We start from the raw sequence: 5,874 nt of genomic DNA on the forward strand, positions 1-5,874 counted from the left end.
GAACACGTCACAACTTGATTAACAGCAGTTTCTTCACAAACATCCAGAGCAAAGTATATGTAGCCTAAAAAATACACTTTAAAATTAAATAAACTTTCTGTTAGCAGCAGACATCATGTTAGGCAATGTGTTTTTTTAATGTGACCCTAGCTACTCTGTTTGGTAACTTTACTCTCTCACTATCATTGTTTCTCTCTCTCTCTCTCTCTCTCTCTCTCTCTCTCTCTCTCTCTCTCTCTCTCTCTCTCTCTCTCTCTCTCTCTTTCTCCGTCTGTCAGATCTAAAACTTTAGCGTACTTTAAGCTCCTCCACCAAATATTATATTTTATTAATTTCATCTAAAACTTTCAACAACAACTCAGGACGTTAAAAGATGTCTATTTTATAACTGTTGAAAAATGTAAATGGACTGTACTTATATAGCGCCTTTCGATCCATCCAGGACACTCAAAGCTCTTTACACTTACAGAAATTCACCCATTCACAAACACATTCACACTCTGATGGTRGTAAGCTACATTGTAGCCACAGCTGCCCTGGGGCACACTGACAGAGGCGAGGCTGCCATACACAGGCGCCACCGGACCCTCTGACCACCATCAGTAAGCAAGGCGGGTGAAGTGTCTTGCCCAAGGACGCAACAGCATGTGGGCATGGCGGGGAGTCGAACCTGTGACTTGCGGGTCCCAAGGCCAGCTGCTCTACCTCAGCCGCCCAATGTGTCTATTTTACAACTGAGACTAAACATAGGCAAATCTGAATGCCTATTTCTATCCTTCCTCAGAGTTTTAGTCAGGAGTCTTTAACTTTAGCACATCTGGTCAATAGTCTGCATTTATATTTGCTCACTTAACACCCAGACATAATTCTGCTTTCAGTCGAGCAGAATTGCATTTAAATCCCACTATAGGCTGTTTATAATGTCCCAAATAGATGTGTCAAAGAATCAATGTTAAAGTTTTCTTTCATTTTTTTTTATTAAGCTCTTATGCAAGTTTGGTACTGATCATTTAAAAAAGCAAAATAAAAAGTTCTAATTCAGGCTGATCATCTCTCAGAGCGACTGTCTTTACTGCTGTAACACCTGCTGGTGATGTGGTGTRAAATGATCAGAGTGGCGATGTGTTGGACAGAAGAAAATGTGACAAAAAGTGTGCTACAAGGGATTTAAGAAACTGAGGARTTACAGCTGTGATAAATTAGCATGATCATAAAGTCTATTAAATGTGATGTTATGTCAAAGTTTTAGTTTGTTTGTATATTTGGGAAGTGAGGTTTGGTGGGTTTTAAGTCCAAACTTGCACAAAATGATCACAGTGTGGATACAAAGCCAAAATACCTGGGGGCTGAGGATGAAACCTTGTTGAACTCCTTTGACATGGCAAGCAAGATTTTGACAATAGCTGCAGTGTCTTGAAAAATATATATTTTTGTCCTCAAAGTCTTAATAAATAAATTTTCCAAAACACAACCCAAAACATTCTGTTMTATCATTTGATAAAAAACAGATAAGGGATCAAAAAAGTAATACTTTAACATACGTAAAAATATTTGACTTTACCAAAATAGTTCACATTATTACTTGATTTTTGTTTGTTTGTTTGTTTGTTTGTTTGTTTGTTTGTTTGTTTGTTTGTTTGTTTATCTTAATTTCTTCTGAGCAAGAAATTGAGGATGATGATATTTTTACAGAATCAAGGTATTACCTCTGACAGCAGGTAGTCAGGTCATGTCAACAAATCTGTTTCAAACACGTGAACTTTACAAAAAAGCTTTATCCACCAGTTTCCATTTGAATGAGATTAATTTTTAAAAAGTTAGGGCTTACCTCTTCAGTGACTGCCTCCTTTGTTGCTTTAAAAGATGCTGTCAGTGCCTTCAAGCAGAAAGATTCACCCAAATCAAGCGAGTTTGTCTGGTTTTCCTCTTATCATTTCAGAAAGAGTTGTCACTAACTGGTTTCAAAAATAAAACAGATCTCAAACCCTCAGTAGGTCACAATAAAAAAAAAAGCTTTTTACATGTGGTAAGTTTTCAGATAAACGTTTGAAAACCTTGTCATGAGATACATTTTCTTCAAAAAAAATCACTCTGATGTAAATACAAATACTGAAGTCTTCTAAAAGTTTTATGATGTGCACTAGATTATGAAGAAAGGCTCTATCTGAGGTGCATCGCCTGGTTGCGACGCTGGTCAACTGAACTGAGATCAGCAGAGAGGAGAGAATAGGCTGTCCAAGGAGGAGGAGGAGGAGGAGGAGAGAAGGAGGAGGAGGAGGAGGAGGTCCAGCCCTGTCTGCTGCTGAAGCCTCTTTCCTCTCTGCATACTTGGGGGCAATTTCACTCTTTTCCTGTCGATGCATCGTTTCTGTATTTCTACTCCACGATGGCTCCCTCTAGTGGSCATAATTTTGAAATGAGAAGAAACTGACTGAACACCTGAACATKTATCATAAAAAATGTTCAGTGCAGTGAGGAATGTTTAGACCTCTACATTGGAGGGAATGAAACAGACACGTGGYTCAACACAACGGAAGCAGCTCTTCAGGACAACGCTCAGTCACTTCCTGTTTCACTTTGACTGACCCAAGTTCTGAAACTACACCAGTTTTGTGACAAAATGTGTAAAATCAAATGTATTATCAAGATTTTTAAATATAAAGATATTTTATTTTTGTATTTGAAGAAAATGCACATTACAAACACTTTTAGTGTAGAAGATACTCTTTATGCATCAAAATGTTCTTATTTTGTAGACAGATGGTTTAAGGGGGTGATGGAGTTGGAAGCAGAGGAGGAGCAGTTTGAGCCTGATACTCATCAATTGCACTCTAATTCACACCATTGTGCAATAAGCCATGCAGGCAAATAAAGACCTAAACAACTCTCTACTAAGACGCGTGTAATCTGCCTGTGAATTTAGAGCTGAGTGAAACCAAACCCTTCCAAAAAAAAAGGCAAATAGGTTGAGTGGTTAGTGCTTCGTTTGTGCACTTGAAATTGTCATTTGTGCTGYGGTGGTTTTTTACACATTAAAGATTATTTGTAAGGGTCAATCAGGGGTCACTATCCCACCCGCTCRCTCAAAAATGAACCAAAAATGAACCAAACTAGTCGAATTTTGTAGTGCTTTGTTTGAGCAGGTTTGTGCCGTTTCAATGGCTCTTTGTGCTGCTATAATTTATGAGATATTACACGTTAAAATTTCAGATGATCACGTGACTTGGCCTGTTGTCACAGACGTAAATTCAGGCCAAGTCACGTGATCGTCCGAAATTTTAACGTGTAATATCTCATAAACCAGTGGTTCCCAAACTTTTTATCTTCTGACCCACAAAATATCCATGGTAAAAACTTGTGACCCCAAGTATTACTGGTCTGAGTACACAAACTTTGTTAATAACCCTAAAAACACAGGCTTTTTGACAATCTAAACAGCTTGTACACAAATATAAATACATATTTATACTTTTTTGTGTTTTTGTAATAATTATAGGGAAAATATTACATCAGCAATTATTTTATTATCCTTTAAATTGATTTCTGGAGATTATCCAAGGTGCTTCATGACCCATAATTGGGTCYCAWGCCCAACTTTGGGAACCAAAGTGCAGTGGTTCCCAAACTTTCCAGCATTTGACCCACAAAATAACAGTAGCAGAGACCTGAGCCCCCAGCTATTTTTGGGTGATAAACATTTGTATCAGGTCAACTAAACATGGACATAATAACAATATTTTTATACACTACATTTATCCATTTTAAATATACTAACCTCACTTCTTTGTAACAACTAAGACAAAAATGTCATTAATTCAGAAAATCTTTTCAGGACCCCACCTTGATGTTTCGGGACCCCACTTTGGGTCCCAACCCCAACTTTGGGAAACACTGTCATAAACTATAGCAGCACGGCCGTTGAAACAGCACAAACCTGCTCAAAGAAACCACTACAAAATTCGACTAGTTTTGTTCATTGTTGGTTCATTTTGGAGCGAGCGGGTGGGATAGTGACCCCTGATTGACCCTTGCAAATAATCTTTAATATATAAAAAACCATAGCAGCTCAAACGACGATTTCAAGTGCACAAACRCGCACAAATGAAGCATTAACCTCTCATATTATTTGCCTTTTTTTTCTGTGTTTCATTTTTTGGGAGGGGTTGGCTTCCCTCAGCTTGAATTTAGGTGTGGTTGTAGCTGAGAGTCATCCCCAACACACACTTTAAGCTCTAACAGATGGAGCCAGCTCTTTGTTTACATTTTTGTTTGTTAAATTTTGTTTTATAATGTTCTGATAAAAGTTCTGAATGCTTCGGTTTTGCAGAATAGTTTTTGTTATTATTATTACTCTTGGATGCTTTGATTAATAGCAGAGGCTGAAAGTAAACTTTGATTAATAATGATCCGAGATGAAGGCAAAGAGAAAGAAACTATTTCTTCATTTGTTTGTTTGTTGGGTTCGCATCCTTGCAACCTCCAGTAAACCTACACATTTAAATAAAAGTTTGTTCAAAGAGTAACAAGATTTGAAGAGGAAACTTTCAGGATCACCTATAAATGTATTTATTTTTAACAAATGTGACAAATCCTCGTGTTACAAAAAACTTAACACATGATAAATATACAGCACAAGAAAATGTAAAAACAAAATTAAATTAAGAAAGAAAACGCAACACAATAATAAGTCATATTGTCCTATTCTGAACAGTGCAGCTCTGAACATGAAAACCTGAACTCAAACACTTGGACAGTATTAACACTCACATAACACTGAAACATCTGGTTCACTGCCACAAAAAATGAGGCTTTAACTTAAATAAACTGTAAACTAATTTCTGGCTGCATTTTAAAGTGGATCAAAAACAATCTGCAATTGTCAACAAATATCATTTGTTTTAATTTTTTAATGAATTTTAATCACTTTTATTCACTGAGGCAGGCTTCGAATGATGACAATAAGAAAAAAAAAAGAAATACAAAAAAAAGAAAAGCAAAAACAAAAAAATTATAAACATGACGAACACATCTTGAACTTCCATGTTTAGTTCAGTCAGAGAAAAACAAACGGATGAAAAATAAATTCACAATAATTAAAAATATGAAGCAGCTGTGATAGAGTAGCTTCATGTTACAGGTTCAAGAAATTCATTACAGACTTTCATGTGCACTTTAATGCAGTTTTTCTTCAGAAAATATCCGATTTTATGGAAGAATTTTGTATGATTCACACTTTCAACAGGATTACTGATGATGAATATTATTGGAACTATTGGAAAAAACAACTTTTTGCAGCTCTGATCATAATTGCTTTTAGATGGAAATTAGATTTTTTTTTTGACTCAAGTGTTGTCAAACTTGCCGTCATTTAAGTCAAACTGTATAAAATATGAATTAAATATTTTTCTCAGCATTTTTTTACTCTGTAATTTAAACATGTTTAATAGATTAAACTGACACCAGGAAGTCTTACTTCCTGCCACATCTCAGATAAAACTTTCCCAGCACCTTATCGCTTATTTTGATCTATTTTAACATCCGTCATGCAAAATGTTGCACAGTTGTATGAGAACCTGCACATAATTTACCAACATCAGATTTTTTTTGTCATGTAACTTCTGAAGCATGAAACAAATCAGCTGAGATGTAAACAGAGCCGAGTCGTGTGAAACGTGACATTTCATAGATTTGCACACAGATTGTTCCAAGATGCTTTTCAGTGTCGGAGTTTTGTGTGATTTGAGCCCCACGGTCGCACACACATCAGTCATACACACATGTGCTGTCGAAAGAACAAACAGTTGTTGCAACGCGACTGCTGCCCGTTTTGACTGGTGAGTTTTATTTTATATTTAATGTGTAGAATCTTAATGC

The 5,874-nt window shown here is 36.3% G+C and overlaps 1 protein-coding gene across 1 annotated transcript in view; it reads right to left on the reverse strand.

The window, feature by feature from the left end:
- Nucleotides 1–2,197, reverse strand: part of LOC106522695 (zinc finger protein GLIS2) — a 49,105-nt gene extending 46,908 nt beyond the window's left edge. The window contains exon 1 of the mRNA XM_014015820.1: nt 1,829–2,197. The gene's annotated coding sequence lies outside the window, so the exon portion shown is untranslated. The remainder of the gene's footprint in view (nt 1–1,828) is intronic.
- Between the last annotated feature and the right edge of the window lie 3,677 nt (nt 2,198–5,874).

This window comes from Austrofundulus limnaeus, unplaced genomic scaffold, assembly GCF_001266775.1.
Source record: "Austrofundulus limnaeus strain Quisiro unplaced genomic scaffold, Austrofundulus_limnaeus-1.0 Scaffold135, whole genome shotgun sequence".
NCBI classification, from domain to species: Eukaryota; Metazoa; Chordata; class Actinopteri; order Cyprinodontiformes; family Rivulidae; genus Austrofundulus; species Austrofundulus limnaeus.